Source organism: Hyaena hyaena, unplaced genomic scaffold (genome assembly GCF_003009895.1).
Source record: "Hyaena hyaena isolate Hyena2069 unplaced genomic scaffold, ASM300989v1 scaffold_434, whole genome shotgun sequence".
Classification (NCBI taxonomy): domain Eukaryota; kingdom Metazoa; phylum Chordata; class Mammalia; order Carnivora; family Hyaenidae; genus Hyaena; species Hyaena hyaena.
The window spans coordinates 1,185,990-1,204,583 of record NW_024081069.1 but is presented as its reverse complement, the minus strand read 5'-3'; the positions used below and the strand labels follow the sequence as shown (position 1 = coordinate 1,204,583).

The 18,594-nt window shown below is 42.4% G+C and overlaps 1 protein-coding gene across 3 annotated transcripts in view; it reads left to right on the top strand.

Annotated features, from left to right (window-relative positions):
• The first annotated feature begins 15,932 nt into the window (after positions 1-15,932).
• Positions 15,933-18,594, top strand: part of ZNF148 (zinc finger protein 148) — a 125,614-nt gene continuing 122,952 nt past the window's right edge. For all 3 annotated transcript variants that reach the window (XM_039253047.1, XM_039253045.1, XM_039253044.1), the window contains exon 1: positions 15,933-16,086. The gene's annotated coding sequence lies outside the window, so the exon portion shown is untranslated. The remainder of the gene's footprint in view (positions 16,087-18,594) is intronic.

Sequence of the window (18,594 nt, the reverse complement as noted above, 5' to 3'; positions counted from 1 at the left end):
GCTCCTCCTTATTGCCAAATCTACTGGATACCTGATCACCCTTCAACACCTAACACTGCAGACACATCTTCTATGGGAAGATGTTTGAAAGATGGATCCCAGTGATCTCCATCTCCCGGTGTTCACTCCCTTTTATAATCCCCTCCCCTGGTATATAGACTGAGCCTGGGAACTTTGTTCTAATGAAGAGAGTCAGACTAAGGTGAGATAGGATGGTGATGTGGCACTTTTGAGGTTAAGTTATGAAAGACTTGCTTGCACTTTTCCTCTGAGCTTTCTTGAACAAGGCTTTGTTCGAGAGGTACCTTTGCTCTGTGGAAGCAAGCTCCCAGATTGCAAGGTACCTGAGAAGAATCTGAGGCCCTCGTGCTAACAGCTCTTGGAAAATTGAATCCTGCCAACAATTGGAAGTTTGCTAACAGTTTGAAAGAGGATCACTTTCCAATCAGCCCTTCAGATGAGACCAGAGCCTTGGCTAACACCTTATTGCAGATGTGTAAGATATCCTAAAACTCTTTGTGACCCACAGAAAGAGTGTTATTAAACAGCAATTGTTTAGAGCCACTAAGTTTTGGGGTAATTGTTCCATAGCTACAGATAACTTCCATATCTTCCTTCTTAAAACCACTTTCCCATGGGCTTTCACAACCTCTGGTTTTCTTTCTTTCTTTCTTTCTTTCTTTCTTTCTTTCTTTCTTTCTTTCTTTCTTTCTTTCTTTCTTTCTTTCTTTCTTTTTGAATAGCCAAAGAGCTTTATTTATTTATTTATTTATTTATTTATTTTATTTTTACAAATAGTTTATTGTCAAGTTGGTTTCCATATAACACCCAGTGCTCATCCCCACAAGTGCCCTCCTCCATGCCCATCTCCCCCCTCCCCCCCACACCCATCAGTCCTCAGTTTTTTCTCAGCATTCAAGAGTCTCTCATGGTTTGCCTCTCACACCCCCCCCCAACTATTTCCCCCCTTCTTCTCCCCCGCGGTCCTCCGTTAAGTTCCTCCTAATCCTCCTATACGTGCAAACATATGGTATTTGTCCTTCTCTGCTTGACTTATTTCGCTCAGCATAACACCCTCAAGGTCCATCCATGTTGCTACACATGGCCAGATTTCATTCCTTCTCATTGCCATGTAGTATTCCACCGTATAGATAAACCACATCTTCTTGATCCTTTCGTCCGTTGATGGACACTTAGGCTCTTTCCATATTTTGGCTATTGTTGAAAGCGCTGCTATGAACATTGAGGTCTATGTGCCCCTATGCATCAGCACTCCTGTATCACTTGGGTAAATTCCTAGCAGTGCTATTGCTGGGTCATAGGGGAGTTCTATTGTTAATTTTTTGCAGAACCTCCACACGGTTTTCCAGAGGGGCTGTACCAGTTTACATTCCCACCAACAGTGTAGGAGGGTGCCCATTTCTCTACATCCTCGCCAGCATCTAGAGTCTTCTGATTTGCTCATTGTAGCCACTTTGACTGGCGTGAGGTGGTATCTCAGTGTGGTTTTGATTTGTATTTCCCTGATGAGGAGGGATGCTGAGCATCCTTTCATGTGTCTGTTGGCCATCTGGATGTCCTCTTTGGAGAAGTGTCTGTTCATATCTACTGCCCATTTCTTCACTGTACGACCCTTGGTTTTCCTCTCTGTTTCCTCTTTATCTCTACTTCATGGGCTCCTCCAACTATGCTCTTTTACCTCCTACTGTTTCTCAAAGTTCTTCTCTTCTTCTCTACATGCATTTTCTTTTCCAGTGACATCCATTTTGAATGCCTTCTATAATCAAGTGACCCTCAAATTTATAGTCCAGTGACCCTCTTTTGAGCAGCAGGCCCCTAAATACAACTGTGTAAAGGTCATTCCCACCTGTGTGTTGGTCTCAAAGACACTCAGACTCAGCATGTACCAAACAGGACTTGTTTCCCACCAATGCCCTCAACTTCCTGTGTTTCCTGCCTCAGGGAGCCACCATCCACCCAGTTGCTCAAACCAGAAAACGAAGAGTCATCTTTCATTTCTTTATTTCACAAATATTTTATGGGGTACCTACAGTGTGCCAAGCAGTGTTATAGGCTTTAGGAGAGTTTACAATCTTGTGGGAAGACAGACAATGAAGATAATAAATAAATTATGTACCATGTTAGAGTGAGATGTGTGTCCCAGTAAATGCTACTGAGGGAAACTGAGCAGGCAGAGCAATGAATGTCATGAAGAGTATATTTGCGGTATTAGATGGGGTGGTCAGAGTAGGTCTCACAAAGAAGGAGACATCTGCAGGTACGAGGACTATGCTATGTGAGTATTTGGGAAAAGAGTATTTCAGGAAGAGAGGACAGCTAGTTCAAACGCTTTGGCTGGGAATTTAACTGGGGCTTTGAGGAACAGCAAGGTGGCCAGTGTGGCTGGAACAGAGGGAACAAGGGGGAGATGATTAGAGATGAGGTCAGTGAGGTACCCAGCCCAGATCATGTATAGCCTTATTGCCATTGTAAGGATTTGGGGTTTTTCTCTGAGTACAATAGGAAGCTGTGGGAGGGTTTGAGTACAGAAATCCCATGGTCAGTCTGGTTGCTATGTTTAGAATAGGCTATTGAGAAATTGTTCCTCTTCTTTTTATCTCTCAGCCCTTAAATCTATTTTGTACACTAAGCCCTGTGTATTTTATCTCTTAAATATATCTTGAACCCATCTGTTTCCCTTAATTTCTATTGTTACTCTTTAAGTCGAGCCAACAACAACTCTTCATTCGTTCATTCAACGAATACTTTTTGAGCAGCTACTATGTTCCAGGCACTGTTCCTATTCTTGGGACACAGCAGTGAGCGACAGCCTGTATGGAGCTTACGTTTCTCCCTTGGCTGCATTTCCTTTTAAAAGCTTACCACCTCTTAAACTATCTTACGTATGTATGTACTATGTCCTCTCCTCACCAACATGTCAACCTTGTGAGACCAAGGACATTATCTGTCGTGTTCACCAACTGTATTCTCAGTGCCTAGGACTGCACCTTGCATATCATATGTGCTCGGTACATACTAGTTGAATGACACTTTGTGTGTCGACATGCATTATGTTATATGTGATGCCGTCTGGTATTCTTTATTCTATCCCATTATGCTTCCGCTAAAAAAACCTCCGCCCGTTACAACTTTAAACTTGGTTTCAGAATCTAGACTCTAACGGGAAGTTTGACAAATGCTACTCTGTTGCATTCTCCACAACCAGAGTCTTCTTTCCAACTCTGAAGTCTTGTCAGGTTACTTCCCTGCATGAAATCTTTCCACCGAACTCTGTTGGTCTTAGACTGTTTTTCCCAAACACCAGTTGTTTATGGTCGCTCATGCACCAACTATCATATACTACATACACTAATATTTTTGTTTACAAATTAAATCACTTTTTCTCACTCAGCCTTATCTTAATTAAGCGGTAACTTAAGAGAAGTGACATGTCGGATGCATGGGTTAGATATTCTTCTAACGTATATTAAATCCATTAACTGCCCAAATAAAAAATGTTGGTTTTGTGCCATCTAAACTTCTCTTGCTTACCACTCAGCCCCTCTGTGGGAAAACCTGCTCTCAGAACATAGGTGGGATGCCTCGGCTTGGCCTATGAGGCACTCTGGAGCTTACTGATGCTTTCCTCTAGTGCAGTCTCTCTCTCTCTCTCTCTCTTTCTCTCTCTCTCTTTCTATCGCTTCCTACACTCATTCATTCTGAGTAACTGGCAGGTACCTGAATGCACTGAGTTCTCTCTGGCTCTAGGACTTTGTACTGCCATCTGCTTCCTCCGTCCTGAGCTCCACCAGCCCTCCCACCTCATCCCCTTTCAGGTCTAGCATAAACTGTCACCTTGGGGAAGCTGTCCCGCTGGTGGATCTGGGATCCCCTGCTTACCCTGTCTCAGAGTGCAACACCCTGAAGCAACGTGGCTTCTTCATATCTTGTACTCCAACTGGAGACTGCAAGTCCTTTTGGAGAGGAAGAGTATCTTATTTACTGTAGTAGTTCTGGTTTTAAGTATAGTACCAGACATTCAGTGGCAATTTGGCTAATGAATAAAAAAACAAATGTACTGATTTCTCAAGGAAGCGAATGTCGTTAACACTCAGCACATTGCCTGACATGCACTAGTCATTCAGAAAACATCGTTGAGGGGCTGAAAACAGTGAGGGCTGCCCCTTGACCTAGGGACATTACTTTTTGTTTTATTATTTGAGAGGTGGTCTCAAATCCTGTCTTTGTTCTGCATGACATGATTCTCTTCTCTCTGCCCAGGAAGAGGTCAGAAATGAGGTAAAATATCTATCTGTGGCCCACGAGACATTTGGTCCCTTGGCAAACTAGCCTATACTGACAGAGGGTGGGGTGTGTGGGGAAAGCGACAGCTCAGTGGGGTACATTTCTGTATGCTTCCTCTTACTCAGTGTGAAGTAGGTATAATGTAAATAGTAAACATTTGAATTAATATTAAAATCCATACTCCACGCATGTTTTCATTACACTTAATGTTATTTTATTACATACGGTTTCCCCCCACTATCTGAAAGGAGAGCATTCCTCTGAAAAATGTTGTAAGCCAAAATGGCATACAGCAAAGAAACAATTACCATGAATGCATATGAAAACATGTTTGAGCATTTCCAGACCCCTAACATGACTTCTCTTAGGCTTTTCTGAAACCTTAGGACACACCTTGCTAACGAATATGCCAAGTCAATTGAGATAAAGCACAGATGCTCACAGACAGTCCAGAGCTGTGGCAGCTGGATGCTGAGAGGCTGAGTGTGGTTCCCAGGGAAGGAGGTTGGGGGGCCATCCTCACTGCTCGGGTGCACGCTGCCTCTGTCACAGCTTCCCGCAGAACAAATGCTGAACATTTTGGTAAGAAATGCATTTTTTTTTTTTTTGGGTAAAAGTGAAAATCCTCTTGGGAACTTTGAAAAAGCACAGGACACCTGTACCGAATTTGATGCCATTATCCCTATTTTCTGAGATTCTGCAACCTATGCAATGTTTAAGACTGATAGTTAAACATGAAAAAAAATATGCCTGGGTTGCTCAGTCAGTTAGGTGCCCAACTCTTGATTTCAACTCAGGTCATGATCAAGCAGTTCGTGAGATCAAGCCCTTGCTTTGGACTCTGTGTTGACAGCGCGGAGTGTGCTTGGGAGTCTCTCTCTCTCTCTCCCTCTCTCTGCCCATCCCCACTTGCTGCACACACACCCTCTCTCACTCTCTCAAGATAAATAAATAATAAACATTTAAAAAAGACTAATAGTAACAATGTTTCTTACAGCAATGTGTGCCGTAGATAATGATAAAGGTTTTATAGCAACAAAATTCTGCCCAAAGATTTTTATTTCCCTTTTCTGTAATGGCTTTACTAGGTAGAATCTTGGGGACTATGGTATTTGGTATAAATGGAACGTCCAAATAACTGATGTTTAATCTTATAAAACAACCAAAACATTAAAAAACAAAAAAGTTGGGAGCTTACCCCATATACTGCACACCTCCCTGGCTTTTGAAACAAAACGCCCCAAATGTTAACAGAGCCATGCTGACTAGGAGCTCTCCCTTTGGACTCCAGGTATGGATGCCATATTGGTCCATGCTAGAGGTCTAGGGAGCACACATGGGGACTCAGATGATAGGGGGCCCGAGGCTAAACAGGTGATGACTTTAGCTATGACATTGAAAGATTTTTTTTTTTTTTTTTTACAAAACTAAACCCCAATTGATTTCTGAGCCATTCCCTCTCCCATATTTTCATAAGGGAAACAGGAACCTTATGTAGCTAAATAATTTCCTTCAGCAAAGTGTAAAAATGGTTGACTTTATAAAATGTCAATTAGCAAATGAAAAGATAAAACAGTCTCTTCCCACCAGAAAATGATCTACTTTATCACTGATGCTGTCGCTTTTCTGTTCACCATCACTGCCTTAGAGTACTCTCATCTCATTTTCAACTTGCATTTCTCTTCATCTTTACTTGTTCACATTTTGTTCATGGAATATGGAGAATTATTCTGCAATCATTTCAAGGTGTGTGTGTGTGTGTGTGTTGGAAAGGATTTGCCTCCAACCTTACATGTTTTTTGTCAGGAAATAAATGCTTCTTAAAATGTGAAAGTCCTGCATAATATTTGATATTTATACAGAACTTCACATGTACATTGCTAGATGTATGACAGAGAGTGGAAACTATTGTTTTGGTATCAGACTAATATGCTAGTCCACAGGCTTTTCAGTGAAGGAGCCCAAAGCACCCTCTGTATACCTCTGTGCTATCATGTTATACTGAAATTATGTCATTTATCTCCTCCATTAGTCTAAGTGCTTCTCATGAGCTTAGACCATGTCCTAGCCTTCTCTGAACCCCAGCACTTATGTTCTTAGGAAGGTTCATAATCTTCAGGAAAGTGTAAAAGGATAACCTTTATGAACAGTCAATTAGCGAAAGAAAAGGTAACACAGCCTCCATCCTAGAACTTCATTCTTGTGTTCTTGTGCATCTTAACTTTTCACTCATTTCTTCCTGTAAAGTCCTCCAAACTATAGTTACCTCAGAGCTGATGAACTTTAGTGCAACATGTACCTCTTTTACCTCTTCTGTTGAGCCTTGCATGTGAGTTTGTAATAAATGTTAACAGTGAACATTGGCAGGCAGGAAAATGGTCATTTTTGGGGAAATGAATTTTCTTTGTGTTGATCTCCACAATTGTTGGCAACAGGGCAGGTTTTTTTTTTTTTTTTTGAGATTCAATGTACATTTATCTTAACCCATGGAACATACAGTGTAAAGATTCTATACCAAATAAATGATATTCATTAAGCCAAAAAAAGAAAGAATTTTATATCAAGTTTTAGCTACATTGTTTGAACTATAAATATGCAGATTTTTTATTTTTTGCTTTTATTTATTTTATTTATTTTTTTAGAGAGAGGGACAGAGTGCACATGAGCAGGGGAGGGGCAGGGGGAGAGAGGGAGAGAATCTTTTTTTTGTTTTTTATGAGAGGGAGAGAATCTTAAGCAGGCTCCATTCTCAGTGAGGAGTCCAACATGGGGCTTGATCCCACAACCCTGGGATAATGACCTGAGCAGAAATCAAGAGTCAGGCACTTAATTCACTGAACTACCCAGTCATGCGTAAATATGCAGATTTGATCTCTGAAAAAAAAAAATCTCAGTGTGTTTTTCATCAGGAACTTCAACTGAACCTAGAGCTTTTTTACACCTTGACTAGAAAGAAAAGAAAACGAAACAAAAACCCAGAAAAAAAAAATCATAAGTTGATTGGCTCCTGAGACAGCAAGGACTTTGTACAGAGCCGTCTGTAGCACTCTGCTGAGAGGGGTGATATCTGGCAAGAGATTAAACAGCTGTGTCTCGCTTTGTGCAGGTCACCCACCAATTGGTAACTCATCAAACCACTGAGGGGTGGCTGAGGAGGGGACCAAACTGTGGGAGTCCGAGGTTATGTGCAACATACATCGTCATATACATACACACATGGCAATGCAGCCACTGCAGCTAAAGGTTAAAACCAGTTCTAAGAGGTGATTTCAGGGTTATTCGTACGAGCAAGGAGGAGAGAAAGAGGTCAGCATATTGTAGCTTCACACATGATACTTTGTGGGGAAAGCCTTTTTTTTCTCCTCAAAGTTTAACTAAAAATATTTTTTAAAACTGTAGGTTGGGGAGCTTGGGTGGCTTGGTCGGTTGAGTGTCCGACTCTTGATTTTGGCTCAGGTCATGATCTCATGGTTCGTGAGTTCAATCCCTACATTGGGCTCTGCTGCTTGAGATTCTCTCTCTCTTCCTCTCTCCCTCCCCTCTCCCAGTCTCTCTCGCTCTCAACACAAATAAATACACTTAAAAAAAAAAAAACACCTATAGCTTCCTGCTAACCCAGTCTTTTCTCTTGTTTCCGTGTGAGACATTATCATCACAGCATGTTTAAAGTATCAGGTGTATAGTACATGAAAGGAAATGCACTCTATTGCACAGGCCCTCCAGTGAACAAGGTCTAGCAATGGAGTAGTTTTAATATTTTCTGGGAAGTCAACAATTCTGACATGTTTTTAAATTTAAATTGTAAGAAAATAGTAAAAACAGGAAAGAAAAAATCATCTAGGCATTATGTTGTACTATCTGGCAGTGTGAATACAATGCAAATGTATGAAATCTTTGAAGACTCTAGAATAATAAAAATTTCCAATTGCCATTCCTTTTTTATGGAAACCCACAGCTTTAATATATATAAGAGTAGTTAACGTGTCTTCATTCTGCTTAAGCTTTGAGAGAGAAGAGGTAGGAACTTGATTTACTGGTATTTAGCGAGTAGAACAAAGCAAGCATCTTCACAATAGACCAATTTCATCAGCCTTGTAAATAAAATTATTCAGGCAAAGATTATGCTCAGAAATAAATTCTTCGAATAATGTTACAAATTTTCCCTGTAGTTTAATGGCTTAGTTTTTTCTTAGCTCCATCTAACTATCATATAACCTTTTTATTCCCCATGCTAAACATCCTGTAAAATACTTTTCCACTTAAATCATTTTTTCGATACTTGTGTGGCTTCTCTTTTCCCTTGCCTCAATCTACTTGAAGGAACTGACTTTTTTTCCCCTACTAAATTTATTTTTAGAAACTTGTTTCAGCACTACCCTTAAGTCCTTTTTGACAGTGACAGTAACAAGAACAATAACACAGATCTTCTTCAGTTTATGATGGGATTAGGTCCTGACAAACCCTTTGTAAGTTGAAAATATTGTAAGTTGAAAATGCATTTCCTACCCCTAACCTAGTGGACATCATAGCTTAGCCTACCTTAGACATGCTCAGAACACTTCATCGATGGAAGTTGGGCAAAGCCATGTAACACAGCAGCCTGTTTTATAATAAAATGTTGAATATCACATGTGATTTGTTGAATACAGTAGAGAAAGTGGAAAACAGAATGGTTGTACGGGTGCAGAGCGGTAGAAGTGTACCTGCTGTTTACTCCCCTGGTCTTGTGGTTGACTGGCAGCTGCTGCCCAGCACAGCGAGACAGCATTCCACTGTGTACCGCTACCGCCGGCAAAAGATCAAAATGCACAATGCAAAGTATAGTTTCGACTGAATACATATTGCTTTCACACCATCATAAAGTCAAAAAATCGTAAGCCGAACCGTTGGAAGTCAGGAGCCTTCTGTATTTGCAACATACAGAACATCTAACTACGTGCCAGAAATTGTTCTAAATACATGTATTAATATTTGCTATTCTTACCAACCCTAAGAGGAAGTTACTTTGATTAGTCTCATTTTCTAGATGCACTTGACAGCACAGAGAAGTAAAGTACCCAAGGTTGCAAAGCTAGTAAACGGCAGAGAGGCAGGATTTAGACCCAGGAGGGTTTGGTTATGGCTGTGGACTTAACCTCTAGGTCCTAATATTATCTTCATAATGTTTTATTTTACTTTGCTTTGCTTTATTTTATTATTCTATTTTTTAATTTTTTCCTTTCTCATCGATACGATTCTGATACAAGACCTATTTCCATCAATTCTTCTGTTCTTGTGCATCTTGACTTTTCTTTCATGTCTTCCCCTGGATTCCTCCACACTATAGTTATCTCACAGCTGATGAAAGTTAGTGCACCTTGGTACTCGGATGCTCCAGGGAGGTGGAGGGCTGTTTGTCTTCCTCAAGAATTTATTACCTAGGGGCACCTGGATGGCTCAGTTGGTTAAGTGTCCGACTCTTGGTTTCAGCTGAGGTTATGATCTCACAGTCCATGAGTTCAAGCCTCATATCAGGCTCTGTGCTGACAGTGCAGAGCCTGCTTGGGATCCTTTCTCTCTGCCCCTTCCCTGTTCATGTTCTCTCTCTCTCTCTCAAAAATAAACTTTAAAAAATTTGTTATCTAAACTCCGTATCCTAAGTAGGAGAGTGTAGGCCATTCCTTAGTTCTTTTAAAAAACAGTTTTATTTTGGGTGCCTGGGTGGCTCAGTCGGTTAAGTGTCAGGATGTTGGCTCAGTTCATGATCTCACAGTCAGGTTCTGTGCTGAAAGCTCCGAGGCTGGAGCTGCTTTGGATTCTGTGTCTTCCTCTCTCTCTGCCCCTCCCCACCTCATGCTTTGTGTCTCTCTCAAAAATAAACATTAAAAATTTTTTAAATGTTAAAAAACAGCTTTTTTGAAGTACAATTAATATACAAAGAACTGCACATATTTAATGTATACAATTTGTTGAGTTTGGACATATGCAAATCCTGGTGCTATCACCACGATCAGGACTGTAGACATATCCAACACCTCTCAGAATTTCCTTGTGTGTGTGTGTGGTTTTTTTTTTTTTTTTTTTTTTTTGTAGGAACACTTAACATGAGGTTTTTAAAAATGTTTTATTTATTTCTGAAAGAGAGAGAGNTTGTGTTTTTGTGTGTTTTTTTTTTTTTTTTTTTTGTGGTAGGAACACTTAACATGAGGTTTTTAAAAATGTTTTATTTATTTCTGAAAGAGAGAGAGAGAGACAGCATGAGCAGGGAAGGGTCAGAGAGAGAGGGAGACACAGAATCTGAAACAGGCTCCAGGCTCTGAGCTAGCTGTCAGCACAGAGGCCGACGCAGGACTCGAACCCACAAGCTGTAAGATCATGACCTGAGCCGAAGTCGGACACTTAACCAACTGAGCCACCCAGGCACCCCTGAGATTTTTTTTTTTTTTAAGATTTATTTATTTATTTTTGAGAGAGAGAGAGAGAGAGAGAGCGAGCGAGCTCTGAGCTGGGGAGGAGGGAGAGAGAGAGAGGAGAGAGAATCTCAAGCAGGCTCTGTGTGATTAGTGTGGAGCCTGATGTGGGGCTCGAACCCATGAACTCTGAGATCATGACCTGAGCCAAAGTAGGACACTTAACCAACTGAGGCACCCAGGTGCCCATGAGATTTGTCAAGAAAACAAATTTTGAAGTGCACAATACTTTAGTGTTAATTGCAGGTACAGTGTTGTACTGCAGATCTCTAGAATTTACTCATCTTACTTAACTGAAACTTTATTTACCCATTGAACAACAACTCTCTATTTCCATTGCCCTCCAGCCCTTGGCAATCACTACTGTATTCTCTGCTTCCATGAGATTGACTATTTTAGATACCTGATACAGGTGAAATCATACAGTATGTGTCTTTCTGTGATTGATCGATTTCATTTAGTACAATGTCCTCTTGGTTCATTCATGTTGTCACAAATGGTAGGATTTCTTTCCTTTTAAAGGCTGAGTAAATATTCTATTGCATATATACACATTTTCTTTACCTATTCATCCATTAATGGGCACTTAATTTGTTTCCATATCTTGGTCATTAGTTTTAGAATATGTCAAAGATCTGGAAGTGCCCTTCAGATCTGAAGCAGAAACTCAGGGGTAGGTGTCTCAGGATAAGACGGCCTATGGGAACAGGAAAAGCCACGTTCTCCTGAGTCTAGGAGGAATGACAAGACATAGTGGGGGCAGGCTCCTGTGGACCAGTCTCTGACAAGGCTATGAATCCGGAGCTTTGCAAAAAGAAGCCAAATTTCTCCTTAAGGTAGAACCAGCCTTAACAAACAGCTCATGCTGCAGGCAACCATATGGGTAGAGAAGATAGTACTTCAACATACTCCTGAGCCTGAGACGTCCAGGAAACTTGGAAGATGGTTAGTACAGGAGGTTTTGAAGACCTGGTGAAGTCTTTGGGGACAAGAGATGGCATGTTCCTCTCCTAAAGGAGAGAGAGGGACAAGACCGAACAGAACCCATTCCAGAACCATAGGAAAGGAAAGAGGCAGCGGGAGGCACTGAACATCCCACCACTGAAAATATAAAAGTCGGAGCAGTGCTGCCAGCTCTCTATGGGTTAAATTCACCTCAGATAAGGTAGAATGATGGGAATCTGACCCACAGACATGTTTTGTCTGACATGCTTTCCTGTTTTAAAGAAATGGAGTTAGTTGCAAAAATTGATATTTGGGAGAGTTCACTGGATTCCTGATTTTTATTTCTTGATTTTCAGGAAATCATCAGCTGGAAATGAGTAGTCGCTGTGCCCTTCAGATTGGTCTGAGCTCTCTGGTTCTTCATAGTCCCTTTCACTGTCGATTGTCTTTGTACCCGCCCTGCTTCATCTATTCATGTTACCTGCTTGGCTTGTTGGGTGTTTTAAGTTTGCCACCTATGAACTATATACTGAGCAGCTCAGGTTTTTTTTTTTTTAATTTTTTAAAAACTTTATTTATTTTTGAGAAACAGAGGGAGAGAGAGAGAGAGACAGAGTGTGAGCAGGGGAGGAACAGAGAGAGAGGGAGACACAGAATCTGAAGCAGGCTCCTGGCTGTCAGCACAGAGCCCAACGCAGGGCTTGAACTCAGCGACTGTGAGATCATGACCTGAGCCAAAGTTGGACACTTAACTGACTGAGCCACTCAGGTGCCCCTTAATTTTTTTAATGTTTATTTTTGAGAGAGAGAGAGACAGAGACAGAGAGACAGAGTGACAGAGTACAAGCAGGGGAGGGGCAGAGAGGGAGACACAGAATCTGAAGCAGGCTCCAGGATCTGTGCTGTCAGCATAGAGCCCGATGCTGGGCTCAAACTCACAAACTGTGAGATCATCACCTGAGCCACAGTCCGATGCTTAACCAACTGAGACACTCAGGTACCCTCTGAGTAGCTTAGTATAATGTAGATCATTTCCTAAAAGAAATTCCTAGGCCCACTTAACAGATAATTCCTGGAGCTATCTCAAAAAGGGTGTCAAAAAGAGATATTAACTATATAAATGTAATATTTCAAGAAACATTATAATTTACTCATGAGAGTTATGTTTCTCTACAGTGATGTGTGATGAAATTCTTTAACAGAAGGGGCCTGTGAGCTTGTCTAAAAGCACACCGAGGAAAGCAGGAGTTACAGATATATCTTGCATCCCATTCAGGAGCCAGTTTTGGGGAGAGAGAACTACAGACCCATTAAAACAGCTGAAATAAAAGAGTGATCATACAAAGTACTGGTGAGGATGATGAGAAACTAGAGCTCTCATACATTGTTAGCAGGAATGTAAAATGATAATAGCTACTCTGGAAATAGTTTGGCAGTTTCTTAACAAATAAAGGCACACCACATGATCCATCAGTCATACACTCAGGCATTTATGTGAGTAAAATGAAAACTTTAGTTCATGCAAAAAAACGTGTCTACAGATTTATTTGTAATAGCAAAAAATTAGAAACAACCCAACTGTACATCACCTGGGGGAAGAATGAACACAACCTGGTACATACAACAGAGTACTAGTCAGCAATAAAAAGGAATGAACGTTTGGTACCTGCAACAATCTGGCTGGTCCTCAAGGGCATTATGTTTAGGTAAAAACCTTTCAATGTTAAAGGTTATATGCTGTAAGATTCCATTTATATAACATTCTTGAAATAACGACTATAGAGATAAAAAACAGGTCAGTGGGTACTAGGGGACAGGGTTAGGGAAAGGAGTTTGGAAGGGGAGGTGAGTTTATGAATACAATAAGGTAGCAGAAGGGAGTTCTTTTGGTAAAAATGGTAAAAACTAAGTAAGTTCTGTAGTGTATTTAAAGATCATGTACCATTGTCAGTTTCCTGGTTTTGATATCTTATTCGAACTTTATAAGATGTCACCACTGGGGGAAGCTGGGTGAAGGGTAAATGGGGCTCTTTTGTGTTTTAATTTTTTAAATGTTTATTATTTCTGAGAGAGAGAGAGACAGAGTGTGAGTCGGGGAGGGGCAGAGAGAGAGGGAGACACAGAATCCGAAGCAGGCTCCAGGTTCCCAACTGTCAGCACAGAGCCTGTCTTGGGACCAGAACTCACCAACCATGAGATCATAACCCGAGCCCAAGTCGGATGCTTAACCAATTGAGCCACTCAGGCGCTCCTAAATGGGGCTCTTTCTACTATTTTTGCAACTTCTTGTGAGTCTATAGTTATTTCAAAACAAAAATTAGAAAAAGAAAGGAAAGGAAAGTAGACTGAATGCCTATGGCTGGCATTTGGGTAGGTGAGCAAGAGGAACATGGAGAAGTAAATTGGGGCTGAGAAATATTTCTAGAAGTTTAACCTACAAAATCCTTAAAATTTCTCCCCATCATCTTTCCTGCTGTCATTACCTCTATAGTGCTCTTTAGTCGGCCCTTGTTCGACAGTTGTTTCTCTATTGTTCCTGTTATCGTGCTGAGCAGAGAACTATTCCTAAAGGCACACCAATCAATCTTAACCTTTTGAGTGGAAACGCCAGGCCTTCAATCCTTTCCAGTTATTCGTTTTTCTATTACCTAATATTCAGAGTCTGTTTCTTTGCTGCCAGAGGTGTTTTTTATTTTAACATCTGAATTTGATGCCATTGCGGATGCTAGAAGTTGCCAGAAGGCTGTCCTCCAGGTAACTGTCTTATGCTCTAACTTGTATTATTGTTTTATTGCAATTAGCATTCAGAATATGCACTGTCATCTTATTAAAATTTATATTTTCTAATGGAGAAAGCACACGGAGAGTTGATTGTGGAGCTGTGGCTTATCCGTGCTCTTCTTAGTTACCTGCGTCTAAATTAAGCTGACCCTCTGGGCCTTCGCTATTTCTAAACAGGCATCACGTTAATGCCTGGGGGAACATTAACCTTGCAGACACTAATCTAATTCAGTGCCATCACAAGTGCATAATGCGGGAGTCTGGAGCTTTGCCAAAAAGCACTATTCAAATGAACATTCAGTTGGCAAGGGGTGGGAAGGTGGGCGTGGACAAGGGAAAGAGAACTCCTGAAATGGTTATATAGATATTGAAACGCCTTTCCTTTCCCTCTCCTCTCAGTGGTTATGTTTAAGTATTGCAGAGAGATGCTAAATAAATCTTTAGACTATTCTGAAGAAATCGTGATGAAGGTGTTTCATCCTTTGCTCATAATCACTCAACATTCACTGAGCATCTTTTACGTTACATGGCTGACCTTGTGTTAGGGTGGGGACACAAAGATGAGTAATTGTAAACCACTGCAGTATGCACAAGCACCTCACGGTGTTTAATAAATGTTAGTTGAATAAAAGCATATTTAAGGAGGTCACAATTTGGCTAAGGTCACTTAAAGGGCCCCCAACGGATGAGACAACTGTGCAATTCTAGCTCTGTATATCAAGTCTTTGCCAGAAAGAGAGAGGTTTGGGCCCCAGGTTAAGTGAGAGGGATAAACCTGTAAGACCTTGCGCAACAGGGTCCAGGATCTCCTGATCTTTCTTTAGACTCACACCCTGCTTCTCAGTTTGCAGACGCTAACAGGGTTTGCTGGTTTCAAGGGCCCGGGAGTGCCGTTTCCGGAGAGGGTGGCATTTGAGGTGGTGAAGGCCAACGACTGGAGGCAGTGGGGGAGAGGGCAGGTAAGAGAAGAGAAATAAAAAAAACCCTAAGGGATTCTGGTACGTAGGTCCTTCATCTGGATCCCTCCCCTTCCTTATCCTCGGGCCTGAAACGCACCCGACCCCAGAGTCCTCCACTTCTCATGGCTCTAGGCACCGATTATGGATGAAGGCTGACCCCTTATCAAAGAGATTTTCTCAGTGCCGACATTTCTCAAATTGCTTTTCTCCGGACCCAGCCTGGGGAACCTGAGGCTTGGAGCCAGTTTCTCCGGCCACGCTGGACCAGTGACACGCAGGCGCCGGAATCAGAGCCACGCTGGGTTGTCCCAGCCTCGTCCCCGGGCCAGGAAGGGAGGGTGTCGCGGAGCGCTTCCCGTGTGCAGGGCTTCCCACAATCCACCGCGCCGGCAGTGGCGGCGACCGCGGCGGCGCTCTAGCCGTGGCATGTCTGCGTCTCGACTGCTCTGGGAGGAGGAAGAGAAGGAGGAAGAGGAGGAGGAGGAGGGGGAGGAAGAGGAGAAAGGCGCAGGGGTGGGAGCTGTTGCCGAAGCTGCCACAGCAAAAGTTCTCTCCCCTCCCCCCTTCCCCTTCTCTCAAGGACCCTAGAAGGGTTGGAGCTGCCGCCGCCTGCAGTCAGTGACCGCGCGACTCGGCGCCCGCCCGCGGTAAAGCGCTGGGCCTGGCAGGCCCGGGCCCTGGGGAGGGTGGGGGAGGGGGAAGCGACGGCGCGCGGGGGGAGCGCGCGGCGGTAACGGCCTGACCCCGGGGGGGGGGGGAGCGAGCCGTGGAGAGGCTGGGGGTGGCCTGGGGAGCGGCCGAGGCCGAGCAAAGCGCAGGAGCTGGCTGGGGGACGGGAGGAAGCAGGGCGCGGATGGTGGGTTGGGGGGTTGAGAAAGGATAATGACGGGGGTGGCGGAGTCAAGAAGGCGGCCTCCGAGGCCTGAGGCGGGTGTCAGAGGTAGGGAAGGAGGTGGGAGGTGCAGGGGGAGGCCGAAGGGTGCTGGGTGTGGGTGTGAAAAGGCTAGGGAGACACCAGGTCTCTGTCCGTCGTGCCTGGTGCAGTGCTTTATGCACCGCAGGCCTCAGTCACTGTTGCCGCCGGAGTGTTCTTTGGGAGAAGGGAAGGGAAGGGGTTGGAGAAAAGGGAATCCTTGAGGGAAACGTAGTGGGAGTGTGTTCGGGGATAGAGGCCGGAGGGAAAGATGCCGGATAGGTGGAGGAATGCAGAGGGTGGTCGTGGAGGAGTATCGAGGAGTCCGGAGGGTGTTCATTGTGCAGATAGATACATTAGGTATTTCGTTATGGAAAGAACTGAAGCGTTTCTAAGGAAAGGAAAGAACGGATACAAGGAGTTTCCGCGAATAGAAAGGATAGCGTTCGAAGCCAGAGGAAGTGCTAAATACTAGAGACTATGAAGAGAATGCATGATAGAATAGACAGATGTAGGAGAATTAATAAATGTTGGCCCAAGGACTAAAGAGTTATTCCAGATGGGCCGGGATGGCCTAGTTCTGAACCTGTTTGGGCTCTTCTGTAGATGACATCTGGTAAGTGTGGGTCCCGCAGTGGTTGGGGTCACTGAGAATTAGACCTTAGCTTGTAGTTTGGTCTGAGACCTTTTGAACCTGCACCAGTGAATATTACAATCTCTAAAACAGACGGTTAAAAAAAAAAACCAACAGGAAATAAAAACGCCTGGACTTCAGGGATTCCCTTGGTCATGAGTTTAGATTTTAGCAAATTTTAAGTATTGGCATTTACTAGAGGCAGGGTGAACACTAATGCCGGAATGGAAATTACTGGACTTGGAGGTTTTCTTCTTCACTGCCCGGCTTATCTGGTCCAGGAGAACTGATGCTATATTATTCACCCTGGGTTGCAGTACACAGGGTTATAATTAATGGGGGTGGGGGGGGGGAGCCCATGCACGGTGGCCTTTCTTTGGAGATTCCATTTGGAGCCCAAATTAGTCTGACTGGATTGGTTCCATAACTCTGGGGCTGGTGGGAGACTTTTTGCTATTCATGGTTCCTGAATGTATACTCTCACGGAGGCATTGTGGTATTGAAGAAAATGCATCAGCCTGCAAAGTGTGGGCCTGCAGAATGGAGGATCTAGAATATCTGTTTTGGTCTTAGGTTGCAAGGAGGTCAGGACTGGTTGTCTTGAGGTTTAGGGGAACTTGAAGAGACTGGATGACTCTAGAGCCAAGTTAGAGTGAATATTAGCATTTCCATATCAGGAAATGAACCAAGGCCTATTGGATTTGCTTACCTCCCACCAGACTGGATTTCTAAGAGGGAAATCTAGGCTAAAATCATACTGTTAAGATTTGCCTGAAAATTATTCACTTTTTATTATTAAGAAAGTCTGTATATGTTACATTGTATTTTCAGCTGGAGAGAAGGTAGTATGAAATATCTTTTTATGGAAGTAGAGGGTGGAGGGATTAATGGGGAAGAAATTTGGGAGAGGGATGGGAAAATTCAGTCTTTTATTCGTTTAGCAAATTTATCTAAAGGAAGATGAGAATTTAGCATTAGAGATGAGAAGGGCTTTTATTAAAAAATATTTAAAATGGAAATAATCCAGGATTACTTGTTTTAAATTTGGAAAACTTTGTCAGTACATTAAATTTACTCTTTGTTTTCAGGGGCTTCAGTATATTACATCGTAGAATGTCCCCATTTTAATTGTCATCACAGAATGAGAGGTTCTGTTTTCTTTTCTCTCACCTGCACTGTATATTATCATTTCTTTTAATTTTTGTAAGTAATGGACTTAAATATAATATGTATTATTTTTTCCCTTTTAAATTGTATGGAAGTATACATGTACATAATTAAAAAGTAAAATTGTCCTGAGAGAGCTTATAATGAAAAACTCACAAGGGCAAGCCCTGTCTCACCTGTCCATTGCAATCCCACTTTCCAGAGGCTACTACTTGTAAGCGTTAATTGTTATAGTTCTTATCATGCCTTTCTTCAGGTCTCCAAGTAATATAATATGCATGTACTGTTATTTCTTGATTGATCAAAATGACATTCTGAAGGAGTTGAAAGACTCCTGTGAATGGAAAGGATTCATGTCACTGACGTTATCCCCTTTTTCCTTTCAAACCTTCAATAGTTTTTATTTTAGCTTTTTTATTAACTGTCTTTATATCTTTAAAT